Source organism: Crinia signifera, chromosome 8 (genome assembly GCF_055691185.1).
Source record: "Crinia signifera chromosome 8, ASM5569118v1, whole genome shotgun sequence".
Classification (NCBI taxonomy): Eukaryota; Metazoa; Chordata; class Amphibia; order Anura; family Myobatrachidae; genus Crinia; species Crinia signifera.
In genome coordinates, this window is record NC_139224.1 from 73700773 (window position 1) to 73718376 (window position 17604).

Sequence of the window (17604 nt, forward strand, 5' to 3'; positions counted from 1 at the left end):
AAGAGGGCAAAAAAGTGCCTGTGTCTCACTTACAGCCATACCACATTGGATACGCCCAATCTTGTCTGATCTTGGAAGCTAAGCAGTGATGGGCCTGGTTAGTACTTGGGTGGGAGACCACATGGGAACACCAGGTGCTGTATGTTTTTTCCCATTACTGGCAAATTGTTTTTATTCTCTAGCTATTTAAATTGGAAACTTTTTCTTTTTATTACCAATACAGACATTTGGGAGAGGTCAAACAGACACAATAACCATCACCTAAAGACTTACCACAATGTTTCGGCCCAATTCCAACTGCTTTTGGCAGCTAAACAGTGTTGAGCCTCTTTAGTAGTTTAATTTGAGACCACCTGCTAATATTATGTCCTGTAGGTCTTTTTACATTACCAACATATGATTTTTTTCAGTAAGCCAATATAGTCAGGAACCTTTTTTATTAGCTTACATGGTTATAGAAGTAGAAGAGGGCAAAAAAGTGCCTGTATCTCACCTACAGCCATACCACATTGGATACGCCCAATCTCGTCTGATCTTGGAAGCTAAGCAGTGTTGGGCCTGGTTAGTACTTGGGTGGGAGACCACATGGGATCACCAGGTGCTGTAGGTTTTTTCCCATTACTGGCAAATTGTTTTTATTCTCTAGCTATTTAAATTGGAAACTTTTTCTTTTTATTGCCAATACAGACATTTGGGAGAGGTCAAACAGACACAATAGCCATCACCTAAAGACTTACCACACTGTTTAGGCCCAATTCCAACTGCTTTTGGCAGCTAAACAGTGTTGAGCCTCTTTAGTAGTTTAATTTGAGACCACGTGCTAATATTATGTCCTGTAGGTCTTTTTACATTACCAACACATGATTTTTTTCAGTAAGCCAATATAGTTAGAAACCGTTTTTATTAGCTTACCTGGTTATAGAAGTAGAAGAGGGAAAAAAAGAGCCTGTATCTCACCTACAGCCATACCACATTGGATACGCCCAATCTCGCCTGATCTTGGAAGTTAAGCAGTGTTGGGCCTGGTTAGTACTTGGGTGGGAGACCACATGGGAACACCAGGTGCTGTAGGTTTTTTCCCATTATTGGGCAAATTGTTTTTATTCTCTAGCTATTTAAATTGGAAACTTTTTCTTTTTATTACCAATACAGACATTTGGGAGAGGTCAAACACACACAATAACCATCACCTAAAGACTTACCACACTGTTTCGGCCCAATTCCAACTGCTTTTGGCAGCTAAACAGTGTTGAGCCTCTTTAGTAGTTTAATTTGAGACCACCTGCTAATATTATGTCCTGTAGGTCTTTTTACATTACCAACACATGATTTTTTTCAGTAAGCCAAAACAGTTACGAAACTTTTTTATTACCTTACCTGGTTATAGAAGTAGAAGAGGGCAAAAAAGTGCCTGTGTCTCACTTACAGCCATACCACATTGGATACGCCCAATCTTGTCTGATCTTGGAAGCTAAGCAGTGATGGGCCTGGTTAGTACTTGGGTGGGAGACCACATGGGAACACCAGGTGCTGTATGTTTTTTCCCATTACTGGCAAATTGTTTTTATTCTCTAGCTATTTAAATTGGAAACTTTTTTTTTATTGCTAGTACAGACATTTGGGAGAGGTCAAACAGACACAATAGCCATCAACTAAAAACTTACCACACTGTTTCGGACCAATTCCAACTGCTTTTGGAAGCTAAACAGTGTTGAGCCTCTTTAGTAGTTTAATTTGAGACCACCTGCTAATATTATGTCCTGTAGGTCTTTTTACATTACCAACACATGATTTTTTTCAGTAAGCCAATATAGTTAGGAACCTTTTTTATTAGCTTACCCGGTAAAAGAAGTAGAAGAGGGCAAAAAAGAGCCTATATCTCACCTACAGCCATACCACATTGGATACGCCCAATCTCGTCTGATCTTGGAAGCTAAGCAGTGTTGGGCCTGGTTAGTACTTGGGTGGGAGACCACATGGGAACACCAGGTGCTGTAGGTTTTTCCCATTACTGGGCAAATTGTTTTTATTCTCTAGCTATTTAAATTGGAAACTTTTTCTTTTTATTACCAATACAGACATTTGGGAGAGGTCAAACAGACACAATAACCATCACCTAAAGACTTACCACACTGTTTCGGCCCAATTCCAACTGCTTTTGGCAGCTAAACAGTGTTGAGCCCCTTTAGTAATTTAATTTGAGACCACCTGCTAATATTATGTCCTGTAGGTCTTTTTACATTACCAACATATGATTTTTTTCAGTAAGCCAATATAGTCAGGAACCTTTTTTATTAGCTTACATGGTTATAGAAGTAGAAGAGGGCAAAAAAGTGCCTGTATCTCATCTACAGCCATACCACATTGGATACGCCCAATCTCGTCTGATCTTGGAAGCTAAGCAGTGTTGGGCCTGGTTAGTACTTGGGTGGGAGACCACATGGGATCACCAGGTGCTGTAGGTTTTTTCCCATTAATGGCAAATTGTTTTTATTCTCTAGCTATTTAAATTGGAAACTTTTTCTTTTTATTGCCAATAAAGACATTTGGGAGAGGTCAAACAGACACAATAGCCATCACCTAAAGACTTACCACACTGTTTAGGCCCAATTCCAACTGCTTTTGGCAGCTAAACAGTGTTGAGCCTCTTTAGTAGTTTAATTTGAGACCACCTGCTAATATTATGTCCTGTAGGTCTTTTTACATTACCAACACATGATTTTTTTTAGTAAGCCAAAACAGTTACGAAACTTTTTTATTACCTTACCTGGTTATAGAAGTAGAAGATGGCAAAAAGTGCCTGTGTCTCACTTACAGCCATACCACATTGGATACGCCCAAACTTGTCTGATCTTGGAAGCTAAGCAGTGATGGGCCTGGTTAGTACTTGGGTGGGAGACCACATGGGAACACCAGGTGCTGTATGTTTTTTTCCCATTACTGGCAAATTGTTTTTATTCTCTAGCTATTTAAATTGGAAACTTCTTTTTAATGCCAGTACAGACATTTGGGAGAGGTCAAACAGACACAATAGCCATCACCTAAAAACTTACCACACTGTTTAGGCCAAATTCCAACTGCTTTTGGCAGCTAAACATTGTTGAGCCTCTTTAGTAGTTTAATTTGAGACCATATGCTTATATCATGTCCTGTAGGTCTTTTTACATTACCAACACATGATTTTTTTTCAGTAAGCCAAAACAGTTAGGAAATTTTTTTATTAGCTTTCCTGGTTATAGAAGTAGAAGAGGGCAAAAAAGTGCCTGTATCTCACCTACAGCCATACCACATTGGATACGCCCAATCTCGTCTGATCTTGGAAGCTAAGCAGTGTTGGGCCTGGTTAGTACTTGGGTGGGAGACCACATGGGATTACCAGGTGCTGTAGGTTTTTTTCCCATTACTGGCAAATTGTTTTTATTCTCTAGCTATTTAAATTGGAAACTTTTTCTTTTTATTGCCAATAAAGACATTTGGGAGAGGTCAAACAGACACAATAGCCATCACCTAAAGACTTACCACACTGTTTAGGCCCAATTCCAACTGCTTTTGGCAGCTAAACAGTGTTGAGCCTCTTTAGTAGTTTAATTTGAGACCACCTGCTAATATTATGTCCTGTAGGTCTTTTTACATTACCAACACATGATTTTTTTCAGTAAGCCAATATAGTTAGGAACCATTTTTATTAGCTTACCTGGTTATAGTAGTAGAAGAGGGCAAAAAAGTGCCTGTATCTCACCTACAGCCATACCACATTGGATACGCCCAATCTCGTCTGATCTTGGAAGCTAAGCAGTGTTGGGCCTGGTTAGTACTTGGGTGGGAGACCACATGGAAACACCAAGTGCTGTAGGTTTTTTCCCATTACTGGCAAATTGTTTTTATTCTCTAGCTATTTAAATTGAAAACTTTTTCTTTTCATTGCCAAAACAGACATTTGGGAGAGGTCAAACAGACACAATAGCCATCAGCTAAAGACTTACCACACTGTTTCGGCACAATTCCAACTGCTTTTGGCAGCTAAACAGTGTTGAGCCTCTTTAGTAGTTTAATTTGAGACCACCTGCTAATATTATGTCCTGTAGGTCTTTTTACATTACCAACACATGATTTTTTTCAGTAAGCCAATATAGTTAGGAACCTTTTTTATTAGCTTACCTGGTTATTGAAGTAGAAGAGGGAAAAAAAGTGCCTGTATCTCACCTACAGCCATACCACATTGTATACGCCCAATCTCGTCCGATCTTGGAAGCTAAGCAGTGTTGGGCCTGGTTAGTACTTGGGTGGGCGACCACATGGGAACACCAGGTGCTGTAGGTTTTTTCCCATTACTGGGCAAATTGTTTTTATTCTCTAGCTATTTAAATTGGAAACTTTTCTTTTTATTACCAATACAGACATTTGGGAGAGGTCAAACAGACACAATAGCCATCACCTAAAGACTTACCACACTGTTTAGGCCCAATTCCAACTGCTTTTGGCAGCTAAACAGTGTTGAGCCTCTTTAGTAGTTTAATTTGAGACCACCTGCTAATATTATGTCATGTAGGTCTTTTTACATTACCAATACATGATTTTTTTCAGTAAGCCAATATAGTTAGGAACCTTTTTTATTAGCTTACATGGTTATAGAAGTAGAAGAGGGCAAAAAAGTGCCTGTATCTCACCTACAGCCATACCACATTGGATACGCCCAATCTCGTCTGATCTTGGAAGCTAAGCAGTGTTGGGCCTGGTTAGTACTTGGGTGGGAGACCACATGGAAACACCAGGTGCTGTAGGTTTTTTCCCATTACTGGCAAATTGTTTTTATTCTCTAGCTATTTAAATTGGAAACTTTTTTTTTATTGCCAATACAGACATCTGGGAGAGGTCAAACAGACACAATAGCCATCACCTAAAAACTTACCACACTGTTTCGGACCAATTCCAACTGCTTTTGGAAGCTAACTAGTGTTGAGCCTCTTTAGTAGTTTAATTTGAGACCACCTGCTAATATTATGTCCTGTAGGTCTTTTTACATTACCAACATATGATTTTTTTCAGTAAGCCAATATAGTTAGGAACCTTTTTTTATTAACTTACCTGGTTATAGAAGTAGAAGAGGGCAAAAAAGAGCCTGTGTCTCACCTACAGCCATACCACATTGGATACGCCCAATCTCGTCTGATCTTGGAAGCTAAGCAGTGTTGGGCCTGGTTAGTACTTGGGTGGGAGACCACATGGGAACACCAGGTGCTGTAGGTTTTTTCCCATTACTGGGCAAATTGTTTTTATTCTCTAGCTATTTAAATTGGAAACTTTTTTTTTTTATTACCAATACAGACATTTGGGAGAGGTCAAACAGACACAATAACCATCACCTAAAGACTTACCACACTGTTTTGGCCCAATTCCAACTGCTTTTGGCAGCTAAACAGTGTTGAGCCTCTTTAGTAGTTTAATTTGAGACCACCTGCTAATATTATGTCCTGTAGGTCTTTTTACATTACCAACATATGATTTTTTTCAGTAAGCCAATATAGTCAGGAACCGTTTTTATTAGCTTACATGGTTATAGAAGTAGAAGAGGGCAAAAAAGTGCCTGTATCTCACCTACAGCCATACCACATTGGATACGCCCAATCTTGTCTGATCTTGGAAGCTAAGCAGTGTTGGGCCTGGTTAGTACTTGGGTGGGAGACCACATGGGATCACCAGGTGCTGTAGGTGTTTTTTCATTACTGGCAAATTGTTTTTATTCTCTAGCTGTTTAAATTGGAAAAAAAAATTTATTGCTAGTACAGACATTTGGGAGAGGTCAAACAGACACAATAGCAATCAACTAAAAACTTACCACACTGTTTCGGACCAATTCCAACTGCTTTTGGAAGCTAAACAGTGTTGAGCCTCTTTAGTAGTTTAATTTGAGACCACCTGCTAATATTATGTCCTGTAGGTCTTTTTACATTACCAACACATGATTTTTTTCAGTAAGCCAATATAGTTAGGAACCTTTTTTATTAGCTTACCTGGTAATAGAAGTAGAAGAGGGCAAAAAAGTGCCTGTGTCTCACTTACAGCCATACCACATTAGATACGCCCAATCTCGTCTGATCTTGGAAGCTAAGCAGTGATGGGCCTGGTTAGTACTTGGGTGGGAGACCACATGGGAACACCAGGTGCTGTATTTTTTTTCCCATTACTGGCAAATTGTTTTTATTCTTTAGCTATTTAAATTGGAAACTTTTTTTTTATTGCTAGTACAGACATTTGGGAGAGGTCAAACAGACACATTAGCAATCAACTAAAAACTTACCACACTGTTTCGGACCAATTCCAACTGCTTTTGGAAGCTAAACAGTGTTGAGCCTCTTTAGTAGTTTAATTTGAGACCACCTGCTAATATTATGTCCTGTAGGTCTTTTTACATTACCAACACATGATTTTTTTCAGTAAGCCAATATAGTTAGGAACCTTTTTTATTAGCTTACCTGGTAATAGAAGTAGAAGAGGGCAAAAAAGAGCCTATATCTCACCTACAGCCATACCACATTGGATACGCCCATTCTCGTCTGATCTTGGAAGCTAAGCAGTGTTGGGCCTGGTTAGTACTTGGGTGGGAGACCACATGGGAACACCAGGTGCTGTAGGTTTTTCCCATTACTGGGCAAATTGTTTTTATTCTCTAGCTATTTAAATTGGAAACTTTTTCTTTTTATTACCAATACAGACATTTGGGAGAGGTCAAACAGACACAATAACCATCACCTAAAGACTTACCACACTGTTTCGGCCCAATTCCAACTGCTTTTGGCAGCTAAACAGTGTTGAGCCCCTTTAGTAATTTAATTTGAGACCACCTGCTAATATTATGTCCTGTAGGTCTTTTTACATAACCATCATATGATTTTTTTCAGTAAGCCAATATAGTCAGGAACCTTTTTTATTAGCTTACATGGTTATAGAAGTAGAAGAGGGCAAAAAAGTGCATGTATCTCACCTACAGCCATACCACATTGGATACGCCCAATCTCGTCTGATCTTGGAAGCTAAGCAGTGTTGGGCCTGGTTAGTACTTGGGTGGGAGACCACATGGGATCACCAGGTGCTGTAGGTTTTTTCCCATTACTGGCAAATTGTTTTTATTCTCTAGCTATTTAAATTGGAAACTTTTTCTTTTTATTGCCAATACAGACATTTGGGAGAGGTCAAACAGACACAATAGCCATCACCTAAAGACTTACCACACTGTTTAGGCCCAATTCCAACTGCTTTTGGCAGCTAAACAGTGTTGAGCCTCTTTAGTAGTTTAATTTGAGACCACCTGCTAATATTATGTCCTGTAGGTCTTTTTACATTACCAACACATGATTTTTTTCAGTAAGCCAATATAGTCAGGAACCTTTTTCATTAGCTTACCTGGTTATAGAAGTAGAAGAGGGCAAAAAAGTGCCTGTATCTCACCTACAGCCATACCACATTGGATACGCCCAATCTTGTCTGATCTTGGAAGCTAAGCAGTGTTGGGCCTGGTTAGTACTTGGGTGGGAGACCACATGGAAACACCAAGTGCTGTAGGTTTTTTCCCATTACTGGCAAATTGTTTTTATTCTCTAGCTATTTAAATTGAAAACTTTTTCTTTTCATTGCCAAAACAGACATTTGGGAGAGGTCAAACAGACACAATAGCCATCACCTAAAAACTTACCACACTGTTTCGGACCAATTCCAACTGCTTTTGGAAGCTAAACAGTGTTGAGCCTCTTTAGTAGTTTAATTTGAGACCACCTGCTAATATTATGTCCTGTAGGTCTTTTTACATTACCAACACATGATTTTTTTCAGTAAGCCAATATAGTTAGGAACCTTTTTTTATTAGCTTACCTGGTTATAGAAGTAGAAGAGGGCAAAAAAGTGCCTGTATCTCACCTACAGCCATACCACATTGGATACGCCCAATCTCGTCTGATCTTGGAAGCTAAGCAGTGTTGGGCCTGGTTAGTACTTGGGTGGGAGACCACATGGAATCACCAGGTGCTGTAGGTTTTTTTCCCATTACTGGCAAATTGTTTTTATTCTCTAGCTATTTAAATTGGAAACTTTTTCTTTTTATTGCCAATACAGACATTTGGGAGAGGTCAAACAGACACAATAGCCATCACCTAAAGACTTACCACACTGTTTAGGCCCAATTCCAACTGCTTTTGGCAGCTAAACAGTGTTGAGCCTCTTTAGTAGTTTAATTTGAGACCACCTGCTAATATTATGTCCTGTAGGTCTTTTTACATTACCAACACATGATTTTTTTCAGTAAGCCAATATAGTTAGGAACCTTTTTTATTAGCTTACCTGGTTATAGAAGTAGAAGAGGGCAAAAAAGTGCCTGTATCTCACCTACAGCCATACCACATTGGATACGCCCAATCTCGTCTGATCTTGGAAGCTAAGCAGTGTTGGGCCTGGTTAGTACTTGGGTGGGAGACCACATGGGATCACCAGGTGCTGTAGGTGTTTTTCCATTACTGGCAAATTGTTTTTATTCTCTAGCTATTTAAATTGGAAACTTTTTTTTTATTGCTAGTACAGACATTTGGGAGAGGTCAAACAGACACAATAGCCATCAACTAAAAACTTACCACACTGTTTCGGACCAATTCCAACTGCTTTTGGAAGCTAAACAGTGTTGAGCCTCTTTAGTAGTTTAATTTGAGACCACCTGCTAATATTATGTCCTGTAGGTCTTTTTACATTACCAACACATGATTTTTTTCAGTAAGCCAATATAGTTAGGAACCTTTTTTTATTAGCTTACCTGGTTATAGAAGTAGAAGAGGGCAAAAAAGTGCCTGTGTCTCACCTACAGCCATACCACATTGGATACGCCCAATCTCGTCTGATCTTGGAAGCTAATCAGTGTTGGGCCTGGTTATTACTTGGGTGGGAGACCACATGGGAACACCAGGTGCTGTAGGTTTTTTCCCATTACTGGGCAAATTGTTTTTATTCTCTAGCTATTTAAATTGGAAACTTTTTCTTTTTATTACCAATACAGACATTTGGGAGAGGTCAAACAGACACAATAACCATCACCTAAAGACTTACCACACTGTTTTGGCCCAATTCCAACTGCTTTTGGCAGCTAAACAGTGTTGAGCCTCTTTAGTAGTTTAATTTGAGACCACCTGCTAATATTATGTCCTGTAGGTCTTTTTACATTACCAACATATGATTTTTTTCAGTAAGCCAATATAGTCAGGAACCGTTTTTATTAGCTTACATGGTTATAGAAGTAGAAGAGGGCAAAAAAGTGCCTGTATCTCACCTACAGCCATACCACATTGGATACGCCCAATCTCGTCTGATCTTGGAAGCTAAGCAGTGTTGGGCCTGGTTAGTACTTGGGTGGGAGACCACATGGAATCACCAGGTGCTGTAGGTTTTTTTCCCATTACTGGCACATTGTTTTTATTCTCTAGCTATTTAAATTGGAAACTTTTTCTTTTTATTGCCAATACAGACATTTGGGAGAGGTCAAACAGACACAATAGCCATCACCTAAAGACTTACCACACTGTTTAGGCCCAATTCCAACTGCTTTTGGCAGCTAAACAGTGTTGAGCCTCTTTAGTAGTTTAATTTGAGACCACCTGCTAATATTATGTCCTGTAGGTCTTTTTACATTACCAACACATGATTTTTTTCAGTAAGCCAATATAGTTAGGAACCTTTTTTATTAGCTTACCTGGTTATAGAAGTAGAAGAGGGCAAAAAAGTGCCTGTATCTCACCTACAGCCATACCACATTGGATACGCCCAATCTCGTCTGATCTTGGAAGCTAAGCAGTGTTGGGCCTGGTTAGTACTTGGGCCTGGTTAGTACTTGGGTGGGAGACCACATGGGAACACCAGGTGCTGTAGGTTTTTTCCCATTACTGGGCAAATTGTTTTTATTCTCTAGCTATTTAAATTGGAAACTTTTTCTTTTTATTACCAATACAGACATTTGGGAGAGGTCAAACAGACACAATAACCATCACCTAAAGACTTACCACACTGTTTCGGCCCAATTCCAACTGCATTTGGCAGCTAAACAGTGTTGAGAATCTTTAGTAGTTTAATTTGAGACCACCTGCTAATATTATGTCCTGTAGGTCTTTTTACATTACCAACATATGATTTTTTTCAGTAAGCCAATATAGTCTGGAACCTTTTTTATTAGCTTACATGGTTATAGAAGTAGAAGAGGGCAAAAAAGTGCCTGTATCTCACCTACAGCCATACCACATTGGATACGCCCAATCTCGTCTGATCTTGGAAGCTAAGCAGTGTTGGGCCTGGTTAGTACTTGGGTGGGAGACCACATGGGATCAACAGGTGCTGTAGGCGTTTTTCCATTACTGGCAAATTGTTTTTATTCTCTAGCTATTTAAATTGGAAAAAATGTTTTATTGCTAGTACAGAAATTTGGGAGAGGTCAAACAGACACAATAGCCATCAACTAAAAACTTACCACACTGTTTCGGACCAATTCCAACTGCTTTTGGAAGCTAAACAGTGTTGAGCCTCTTTAGTAGTTTAATTTGAGACCACCTGCTAATATTATGTCCTGTAGGTCTTTTTACATTAATAACACATGATTTTTTTCAGTAAGCCAATATAGTTAGGAACCTTTTTTATTAGCTTACCTGGTAATAGAAGTAGAAGAGGGCAAAAAAGTGCATGTGTCTCACTTACAGCCATACCACATTAGATACGCCCAATCTTGTCTGATCTTGGAAGCTAAGCAGTGATGGGCCTGGTTAGTACTTGGGTGGGAGACCACATGGGAACACCAGGTGCTGTATGTTTTTTCCCAATACTTGCAAATTGTTTTTATTCTCTAGCTATTTAAATTGGAAACTTTTTCTTTTCATTGCCAAAACAGACATTTGGGAGAGGTCAAACAGACACAATAGCCATCAGCTAAAGACTTACCACACTGTTTCGGCCCAATTCCAACTGCTTTTGGCAGCTAAACAGTGTTGAGCCTCTTTAGTAGTTTAATTTGAGACCACCTGCTAATATTATGTCCTGTAGGTCTTTTTACATTACCAACACATGATTTTTTTCAGTAAGCCAATATAGTTAGGAACCTTTTTTATTAGCTTACCTGGTTATTGAAGTAGAAGAGGGAAAAAAAGTGCCTGTATCTCACCTACAGCCATACCACATTGTATACGCCCAATCTCGTCCGATCTTGGAAGCTAAGCAGTGTTGGGCCTGGTTAGTACTTGGGTGGGAGTCCACATGGGAACACCAGGTGTTGTAGGTTTTTTCCCATTACTGGGCAAATTTTTTTTATTCTCTAGCTATTTAAATTGAAAACTTTTTCTTTTTATTACCAATACAGACATTTGGGAGAGGTCAAACAGACACAATAACCATCACCTAAAGACTTACCACACTGTTTCGGCCCAATTCCAACTGCATTTGGCAGCTAAACAGTGTTGAGAATCTTTAGTAGTTTAATTTGAGACCACCTGCTAATATTATGTCCTGTAGGTCTTTTTACATTACCAACATATGATTTTTTTCAGTAAGCCAATATAGTCTGGAACCTTTTTTATTAGCTTACATGGTTATAGAAGTAGAAGAGGGCAAAAAAGTGCCTGTATCTCACCTACAGCCATACCACATTGGATACGCCCAATCTCGTCTGATCTTGGAAGCTAAGCAGTGTTGGGCCTGGTTAGTACTTGGGTGGGAGACCACATGGGATCAACAGGTGCTGTAGGCGTTTTTCCATTACTGGCAAATTGTTTTTATTCTCTAGCTATTTAAATTGGAAAAAATGTTTTATTGCTAGTACAGAAATTTGGGAGAGGTCAAACAGACACAATAGCCATCAACTAAAAACTTACCACACTGTTTCGGACCAATTCCAACTGCTTTTGGAAGCTAAACAGTGTTGAGCCTCTTTAGTAGTTTAATTTGAGACCACCTGCTAATATTATGTCCTGTAGGTCTTTTTACATTAATAACACATGATTTTTTTCAGTAAGCCAATATAGTTAGGAACCTTTTTTATTAGCTTACCTGGTAATAGAAGTAGAAGAGGGCAAAAAAGTGCATGTGTCTCACTTACAGCCATACCACATTAGATACGCCCAATCTTGTCTGATCTTGGAAGCTAAGCAGTGATGGGCCTGGTTAGTACTTGGGTGGGAGACCACATGGGAACACCAGGTGCTGTATGTTTTTTCCCAATACTTGCAAATTGTTTTTATTCTCTAGCTATTTAAATTGGAAACTTTTTCTTTTCATTGCCAAAACAGACATTTGGGAGAGGTCAAACAGACACAATAGCCATCAGCTAAAGACTTACCACACTGTTTCGGCCCAATTCCAACTGCTTTTGGCAGCTAAACAGTGTTGAGCCTCTTTAGTAGTTTAATTTGAGACCACCTGCTAATATTATGTCCTGTAGGTCTTTTTACATTACCAACACATGATTTTTTTCAGTAAGCCAATATAGTTAGGAACCTTTTTTATTAGCTTACCTGGTTATTGAAGTAGAAGAGGGAAAAAAAGTGCCTGTATCTCACCTACAGCCATACCACATTGTATACGCCCAATCTCGTCCGATCTTGGAAGCTAAGCAGTGTTGGGCCTGGTTAGTACTTGGGTGGGAGTCCACATGGGAACACCAGGTGTTGTAGGTTTTTTCCCATTACTGGGCAAATTTTTTTTATTCTCTAGCTATTTAAATTGAAAACTTTTTCTTTTTATTACCAATACAGACATTTGGGAGAGGTCAAACAGACACAATAGCCATCACCTATAGACTTACCACACTGTTTAGGCCCAATTCCAACTGCTTTTGGCAGCTAAACAGTGTTGAGCCTCTTTAGTAGTTTAATTTGAGACCACCTGCTAATATTATGTCATGTAGGTCTTTTTACATTACCAACACATGATTTTTTTCAGTAAGCCAATATAGTTAGGAACCTTTTTTATTAGCTTACATGGTTATAGAAGTAGAAGAGGGCAAAAAAGTGCCTGTATCTCACCTACAGCCTTACCACATTGGATACGCCCAATCTCGTCTGATCTTGGATGCTAAGCAGTGTTGGGCCTGGTTAGTACTTGGGTGGGAGACCACATGGAAACACCAGGTGCTGTAGGTTTTTTCCCATTACTGGCAAATTGTTTTTATTCTCTAGCTATTTAAATTGGAAACTTTTTTTTTTATTGCCAATACAGACATCTGGGAGAGGTCAAACAGACACAATAGCCATCACCTAAAAACTTACCACACTGTTTCGGACCAATTCCAACTGCTTTTGGAAGCTAAACAGTGTTGAGCCTCTTTAGTAGTTTAATTTGAGACCACCTGCTAATATTATGTCCTGTAGGTCTTTTTACATTACCAACACATGATTTTTTTCAGTAAGCCAATATAGTTAGGAACCTTTTTTTATTAGCTTACCTGGTTATAGAAGTAGAAGAGGGCAAAAAAGAGCCTGTGTCTCACCTACAGCCATACCACATTGGATACGCCCAATCTCGTCTGATCTTGGAAGCTAATCAGTGTTGGGCCTGGTTATTACTTGGGTGGGAGACCACATGGGAACACCAGGTGCTGTAGGTTTTTTCCCATTACTGGGCAAATTGTTTTTATTCTCTAGCTATTTAAATTGGAAACTTTTTCTTTTTATTACCAATACAGACATTTGGGAGAGGTCAAACAGACACAATAACCATCACCTAAAGACTTACCACACTGTTTTGGCCCAATTCCAACTGCTTTTGGCAGCTAAACAGTGTTGAGCCTCTTTAGTAGTTTAATTTGAGACCACCTGCTAATATTATGTCCTGTAGGTCTTTTTACATTACCAACATATGATTTTTTTCAGTAAGCCAATATAGTCAGGAACCGTTTTTATTAGCTTACATGGTTATAGAAGTAGAAGAGGGCAAAAAAGTGCCTGTATCTCACCTACAGCCATACCACATTGGATACGCCCAATCTCGTCTGATCTTGGAAGCTAAGCAGTGTTGGGCCTGGTTATTACTTGGGTGGGAGACCACATGGGAACACCAGGTGCTGTAGGTTTTTTCCCATTACTTGGCAAATTGTTTTTATTCTCTAGCTATTTAAATTGGAAACTTTTTCTTTTTATTACCAATACAGACATTTGGGAGAGGTCAAACAGACACAATAACCATCACCTAAAGACTTACCACACTGTTTTGGCCCAATTCCAACTGCTTTTGGCAGCTAAACAGTGTTGAGCCTCTTTAGTAGTTTAATTTGAGACCACCTGCTAATATTATGTCCTGTAGGTCTTTTTACATTACCAACATATGATTTTTTTCAGTAAGCCAATATAGTCAGGAACCGTTTTTATTAGCTTACATGGTTATAGAAGTAGAAGAGGGCAAAAAAGTGCCTGTATCTCACCTACAGCCATACCACATTGGATACGCCCAATCTCGTCTGATCTTGGAAGCTAAGCAGTGTTGGGCCTGGTTAGTACTTGGGTGGGAGACCACATGGAATCACCAGGTGCTGTAGGTTTTTTTCCCATTACTGGCAAATTGTTTTTATTCTCTAGCTATTTAAATTGGAAACTTTTTCTTTTTATTGCCAATACAGACATTTGGGAGAGGTCAAACAGACACAATAGCCATCACCTAAAGACTTACCACACTGTTTAGGCCCAATTCCAACTGCTTTTGGCAGCTAAACAGTGTTGAGCCTCTTTAGTAGTTTAATTTGAGACCACCTGCTAATATTATGTCCTGTAGGTCTTTTTACATTACCAACACATGATTTTTTTCAGTAAGCCAATATAGTTAGGAACCTTTTTTATTAGCTTACCTGGTTATAGAAGTAGAAAAGGGCAAAAAAGTGCCTGTATCTCACCTACAGCCATACCACATTGGATACGCCCAATCTCGTCTGATCTTGGAAGCTAAGCAGTGTTGGGCCTGGTTAGTACTTGGGTGGGAGACCACATGGGATCACCAGGTGCTGTAGGTGTTTTTCCATTACTGGCAAATTGTTTTTTTTCTCTAGCTATTTAAATTGGAAAAAAAATTTTTATTGCTAGTACAGACATTTGGGAGAGGTCAAACAGACACAATAGCCATCAACTAAAAACTTACCACTCTGTTTCGGACCAATTCCAACTGCTTTTGGAAGCTAAACAGTGTTGAGCCTCTTTAGTAGTTTAATTTGAGACCACCTGCTAATATTATGTCCTGTAGGTCTTTTTACATTACCAACACATGATTTTTTTCAGTAAGCCAATATAGTTAGGAACCTTTTTTATTAGCTTACCTGGTAATAGAAGTAGAAGAGGGCAAAAAAGTGCCTGTGTCTCACTTACAGCCATACCACATTAGATACGCCCAATCTCGTCTGATCTTGGAAGCTAAGCAGTGATGGGCCTGGTTAGTACTTGGGTGGGAGACCACATGGGAACACCAGGTGCTGTATGTTTTTTTCCCATTACTGGCAAATTGTTTTTATTCTCTAGCTATTTAAATTGGAAACTTTTTTTTTTATTGCTAGTACAGACATTTGGGAGAGGTCAAACAGACACAATAGCAATCAACTAAAAACTTACCACACTGTTTCGGACCAATTCCAACTGCTTTTGGAAGCTAAACAGTGTTGAGCCTCTTTAGTAGTTTAATTTGAGACCACCTGCTAATATTATGTCCTGTAGGTCTTTTTACATTACCAACACATGATTTTTTTCAGTAAGCCAATATAGTTAGGAACCTTTTTTATAAGCTTACCTGGTTATAGAAGTAGAAGAGGGCAAAAAAGACTCTGTATTTCACCTACAGCCATACCACATTGGATACGCCCAATCTCGTCTGATCTTGGAAGCTAAGCAGTGTTGGGCCTGGTTAGTACTTGGGCCTGGTTAGTACTTGGGTGGGAGACCACATGGGAACACCAGGTGCTGTAGGTTTTTTCCCATTACTGGGCAAATTGTTTTTATTCTCTAGCTATTTAAATTGGAAACTTTTTCTTTTTATTACCAATACAGACATTTGGGAGAGGTCAAACAGACACAACAACCATCACCTAAAGACTTACCACACTGTTTCGGCCCAATTCCAACTGCTTTTGGCAGCTAAACAGTGTTAAGAATCTTTAGTAGTTTAATTTGAGACCACCTGCTAATATTATGTCCTGTAGGTCTTTTTACATTACCAACATATGATTTTTTTCAGTAAGCCAATATAGTCAGGAACCTTTTTATTAGCTTACATGGTTATAGAAGTAGAAGAGGGCAAAAAAGTGCCTGTATCTCACCTACAGCCATACCACATTGGATACGCCCAATCTCGTCTGATCTTGGAAGCTAAGCAGTGTTGGGCCTGGTTAGTACTTGGGTGGGAGACCACATGGGATCAACAGGTGCTGTAGGCGTTTTTCCATTACTGGCAAATTGTTTTTATTCTCTAGCTATTTAAATTGGAAAAAAATTTTTATTGCTAGTACAGAAATTTGGGAGAGGTCAAACAGACACAAAAGCCATCAACTAAAAACTTACCACACTGTTTCGGACCAATTCCAACTGCTTTTGGAAGCTAAACAGTGTTGAGCCTCTTAAGTAGTTTAATTTGAGACCACCTGCTAATATTATGTCCTGTAGGTCTTTTTACATTAATAACACATGATTTTTTTCAGTAAGCCAATATAGTTAGGAACCTTTTTTATTAGCTTACCTGGTAATAGAAGTAGAAGAGGGCAAAAAAGTGCCTGTGTCTCACTTACAGCCATACCACATTAGATACGCCCAATCTTGTCTGATCTTGGAAGCTAAGCAGTGATGGGCCTGGTTAGTACTTGGGTGGGAGACCACATGGGAACACCAGGTGCTGTATGTTTTTTCCCATTACTTGCAAATTGTTTTTATTCTCTAGCTATTTAAATTGGAAACTTTTTTTTATTGCTAGTACAGACATTTGGGAGAGGTCAAACAGACACAATAGCAATCAACTAAAAACTTACCACACTGTTTCGGACCAATTCCAACTGCTTTTGGAAGCTAAACAGTGTTGAGCCTCTTTAGTAGTTTAATTTGAGACCACCTGCTAATATTATGTCCTGTAGGTCTTTTTACATTACCAACACATGATTTTTTTCAGTAAGCCAATATAGTTAGGAACCTTTTTTATTAGCTTACCTGGTTATAGAAGTAGAAGAGGGCAAAAAAGACTCTGTATCTCACCTAAAGCCATACCACATTGGATACGCCCAATCTCGTCTGATCTTGGAAGCTAAGCAGTGTTGGGCCTGGTTAGTACTTGGGTGGGAGACCACATGGGAACACCAGGTGCTGTAGGTTTTTTCCCATTACTGGGCAAATTGTTTTTATTCTCTAGCTATTTAAATTGGAAACTTTTTCTTTTTATTACCAATACAGACATTTGGGAGAGGTCAAACAGACACAATAACCATCACCTAAAGACTTACCACACTGTTTCGGCCCAATTCCAACTGCTTTTGGCAGCTAAACAGTGTTGAGCCTCTTTAGTAGTTTAATTTGAGACCACCTGCTAATATTATGTCCTGTAGGTCTTTTTACATTACCAACATATGATTTTTTTCAGTAA

At 39.1% G+C, this 17604-nt stretch overlaps 36 non-coding genes and 2 pseudogenes across 36 annotated transcripts; all 38 read left to right on the top strand.

Annotated features, from left to right (window-relative positions):
* Positions 1–27: 27 nt before the first annotated feature.
* Positions 28–146, top strand: LOC146034017 (5S ribosomal RNA). The gene has a single exon (XR_014459423.1). It is a non-coding gene; the product is annotated as a 5S ribosomal RNA (ribosomal RNA).
* Positions 147–491: 345 nt separating this feature from the next.
* On the top strand, positions 492–610 carry LOC146032658 (5S ribosomal RNA). Its single transcript, XR_014458083.1, has one exon. It is a non-coding gene; the product is annotated as a 5S ribosomal RNA (ribosomal RNA).
* A 345-nt stretch (positions 611–955) lies between these two features.
* On the top strand, positions 956–1074 carry LOC146031124 (5S ribosomal RNA). The gene has a single exon (XR_014456599.1). It is a non-coding gene; the product is annotated as a 5S ribosomal RNA (ribosomal RNA).
* Positions 1075–1420: 346 nt separating this feature from the next.
* Positions 1421–1539, top strand: LOC146034018 (5S ribosomal RNA). Its single transcript, XR_014459424.1, has one exon. It is a non-coding gene; the product is annotated as a 5S ribosomal RNA (ribosomal RNA).
* A 343-nt stretch (positions 1540–1882) lies between these two features.
* On the top strand, positions 1883–2001 carry LOC146030261 (5S ribosomal RNA). Its single transcript, XR_014455760.1, has one exon. It is a non-coding gene; the product is annotated as a 5S ribosomal RNA (ribosomal RNA).
* Positions 2002–2346: 345 nt separating this feature from the next.
* LOC146033393 (5S ribosomal RNA) lies at positions 2347–2465 on the top strand. The gene has a single exon (XR_014458803.1). It is a non-coding gene; the product is annotated as a 5S ribosomal RNA (ribosomal RNA).
* Positions 2466–2809: 344 nt separating this feature from the next.
* LOC146035062 (5S ribosomal RNA) lies at positions 2810–2928 on the top strand. Its single transcript, XR_014460465.1, has one exon. It is a non-coding gene; the product is annotated as a 5S ribosomal RNA (ribosomal RNA).
* Positions 2929–3272: 344 nt separating this feature from the next.
* Positions 3273–3391, top strand: LOC146032285 (5S ribosomal RNA). Its single transcript, XR_014457726.1, has one exon. It is a non-coding gene; the product is annotated as a 5S ribosomal RNA (ribosomal RNA).
* Positions 3392–3737: 346 nt separating this feature from the next.
* On the top strand, positions 3738–3856 carry LOC146033937 (5S ribosomal RNA). Its single transcript, XR_014459345.1, has one exon. It is a non-coding gene; the product is annotated as a 5S ribosomal RNA (ribosomal RNA).
* A 345-nt stretch (positions 3857–4201) lies between these two features.
* Positions 4202–4320, top strand: LOC146030444 (5S ribosomal RNA). Its single transcript, XR_014455938.1, has one exon. It is a non-coding gene; the product is annotated as a 5S ribosomal RNA (ribosomal RNA).
* A 345-nt stretch (positions 4321–4665) lies between these two features.
* On the top strand, positions 4666–4784 carry LOC146031850 (5S ribosomal RNA). Its single transcript, XR_014457303.1, has one exon. It is a non-coding gene; the product is annotated as a 5S ribosomal RNA (ribosomal RNA).
* Positions 4785–5128: 344 nt separating this feature from the next.
* Positions 5129–5247, top strand: LOC146030262 (5S ribosomal RNA). Its single transcript, XR_014455761.1, has one exon. It is a non-coding gene; the product is annotated as a 5S ribosomal RNA (ribosomal RNA).
* Positions 5248–5593: 346 nt separating this feature from the next.
* LOC146034887 (5S ribosomal RNA) lies at positions 5594–5712 on the top strand. Its single transcript, XR_014460290.1, has one exon. It is a non-coding gene; the product is annotated as a 5S ribosomal RNA (ribosomal RNA).
* A 342-nt stretch (positions 5713–6054) lies between these two features.
* LOC146034739 (5S ribosomal RNA) lies at positions 6055–6173 on the top strand. The gene has a single exon (XR_014460143.1). It is a non-coding gene; the product is annotated as a 5S ribosomal RNA (ribosomal RNA).
* A 343-nt stretch (positions 6174–6516) lies between these two features.
* Positions 6517–6635, top strand: LOC146032269 (5S ribosomal RNA). The gene has a single exon (XR_014457711.1). It is a non-coding gene; the product is annotated as a 5S ribosomal RNA (ribosomal RNA).
* Positions 6636–6980: 345 nt separating this feature from the next.
* On the top strand, positions 6981–7099 carry LOC146032659 (5S ribosomal RNA). Its single transcript, XR_014458084.1, has one exon. It is a non-coding gene; the product is annotated as a 5S ribosomal RNA (ribosomal RNA).
* A 345-nt stretch (positions 7100–7444) lies between these two features.
* On the top strand, positions 7445–7563 carry LOC146027464 (5S ribosomal RNA). The gene has a single exon (XR_014454864.1). It is a non-coding gene; the product is annotated as a 5S ribosomal RNA (ribosomal RNA).
* Positions 7564–7909: 346 nt separating this feature from the next.
* On the top strand, positions 7910–8028 carry LOC146034289 (5S ribosomal RNA). The gene has a single exon (XR_014459696.1). It is a non-coding gene; the product is annotated as a 5S ribosomal RNA (ribosomal RNA).
* Positions 8029–8374: 346 nt separating this feature from the next.
* Positions 8375–8493, top strand: LOC146033379 (5S ribosomal RNA). The gene has a single exon (XR_014458789.1). It is a non-coding gene; the product is annotated as a 5S ribosomal RNA (ribosomal RNA).
* Positions 8494–8837: 344 nt separating this feature from the next.
* Positions 8838–8956, top strand: LOC146033650 (5S ribosomal RNA). Its single transcript, XR_014459059.1, has one exon. It is a non-coding gene; the product is annotated as a 5S ribosomal RNA (ribosomal RNA).
* Positions 8957–9302: 346 nt separating this feature from the next.
* On the top strand, positions 9303–9421 carry LOC146034291 (5S ribosomal RNA). Its single transcript, XR_014459697.1, has one exon. It is a non-coding gene; the product is annotated as a 5S ribosomal RNA (ribosomal RNA).
* Positions 9422–9767: 346 nt separating this feature from the next.
* On the top strand, positions 9768–9903 carry LOC146028938 (5S ribosomal RNA; annotated as a pseudogene).
* Positions 9904–10249: 346 nt separating this feature from the next.
* LOC146027342 (5S ribosomal RNA) lies at positions 10250–10368 on the top strand. The gene has a single exon (XR_014454746.1). It is a non-coding gene; the product is annotated as a 5S ribosomal RNA (ribosomal RNA).
* A 342-nt stretch (positions 10369–10710) lies between these two features.
* On the top strand, positions 10711–10829 carry LOC146027385 (5S ribosomal RNA). The gene has a single exon (XR_014454788.1). It is a non-coding gene; the product is annotated as a 5S ribosomal RNA (ribosomal RNA).
* A 345-nt stretch (positions 10830–11174) lies between these two features.
* On the top strand, positions 11175–11293 carry LOC146032220 (5S ribosomal RNA). Its single transcript, XR_014457664.1, has one exon. It is a non-coding gene; the product is annotated as a 5S ribosomal RNA (ribosomal RNA).
* Positions 11294–11639: 346 nt separating this feature from the next.
* On the top strand, positions 11640–11758 carry LOC146027343 (5S ribosomal RNA). Its single transcript, XR_014454747.1, has one exon. It is a non-coding gene; the product is annotated as a 5S ribosomal RNA (ribosomal RNA).
* Positions 11759–12100: 342 nt separating this feature from the next.
* LOC146027386 (5S ribosomal RNA) lies at positions 12101–12219 on the top strand. The gene has a single exon (XR_014454789.1). It is a non-coding gene; the product is annotated as a 5S ribosomal RNA (ribosomal RNA).
* A 345-nt stretch (positions 12220–12564) lies between these two features.
* LOC146032222 (5S ribosomal RNA) lies at positions 12565–12683 on the top strand. Its single transcript, XR_014457665.1, has one exon. It is a non-coding gene; the product is annotated as a 5S ribosomal RNA (ribosomal RNA).
* A 346-nt stretch (positions 12684–13029) lies between these two features.
* Positions 13030–13148, top strand: LOC146034663 (5S ribosomal RNA). Its single transcript, XR_014460068.1, has one exon. It is a non-coding gene; the product is annotated as a 5S ribosomal RNA (ribosomal RNA).
* Positions 13149–13493: 345 nt separating this feature from the next.
* LOC146033651 (5S ribosomal RNA) lies at positions 13494–13612 on the top strand. The gene has a single exon (XR_014459060.1). It is a non-coding gene; the product is annotated as a 5S ribosomal RNA (ribosomal RNA).
* Positions 13613–13958: 346 nt separating this feature from the next.
* On the top strand, positions 13959–14077 carry LOC146032168 (5S ribosomal RNA). The gene has a single exon (XR_014457612.1). It is a non-coding gene; the product is annotated as a 5S ribosomal RNA (ribosomal RNA).
* A 346-nt stretch (positions 14078–14423) lies between these two features.
* Positions 14424–14542, top strand: LOC146034292 (5S ribosomal RNA). Its single transcript, XR_014459698.1, has one exon. It is a non-coding gene; the product is annotated as a 5S ribosomal RNA (ribosomal RNA).
* Positions 14543–14888: 346 nt separating this feature from the next.
* Positions 14889–15007, top strand: LOC146033380 (5S ribosomal RNA). The gene has a single exon (XR_014458790.1). It is a non-coding gene; the product is annotated as a 5S ribosomal RNA (ribosomal RNA).
* A 343-nt stretch (positions 15008–15350) lies between these two features.
* On the top strand, positions 15351–15469 carry LOC146033866 (5S ribosomal RNA). The gene has a single exon (XR_014459275.1). It is a non-coding gene; the product is annotated as a 5S ribosomal RNA (ribosomal RNA).
* Positions 15470–15814: 345 nt separating this feature from the next.
* Positions 15815–15950, top strand: LOC146028939 (5S ribosomal RNA; annotated as a pseudogene).
* A 345-nt stretch (positions 15951–16295) lies between these two features.
* LOC146027344 (5S ribosomal RNA) lies at positions 16296–16414 on the top strand. The gene has a single exon (XR_014454748.1). It is a non-coding gene; the product is annotated as a 5S ribosomal RNA (ribosomal RNA).
* A 342-nt stretch (positions 16415–16756) lies between these two features.
* LOC146027387 (5S ribosomal RNA) lies at positions 16757–16875 on the top strand. The gene has a single exon (XR_014454790.1). It is a non-coding gene; the product is annotated as a 5S ribosomal RNA (ribosomal RNA).
* Positions 16876–17217: 342 nt separating this feature from the next.
* Positions 17218–17336, top strand: LOC146032668 (5S ribosomal RNA). The gene has a single exon (XR_014458092.1). It is a non-coding gene; the product is annotated as a 5S ribosomal RNA (ribosomal RNA).
* The last annotated feature ends 268 nt before the right edge of the window (positions 17337–17604 follow it).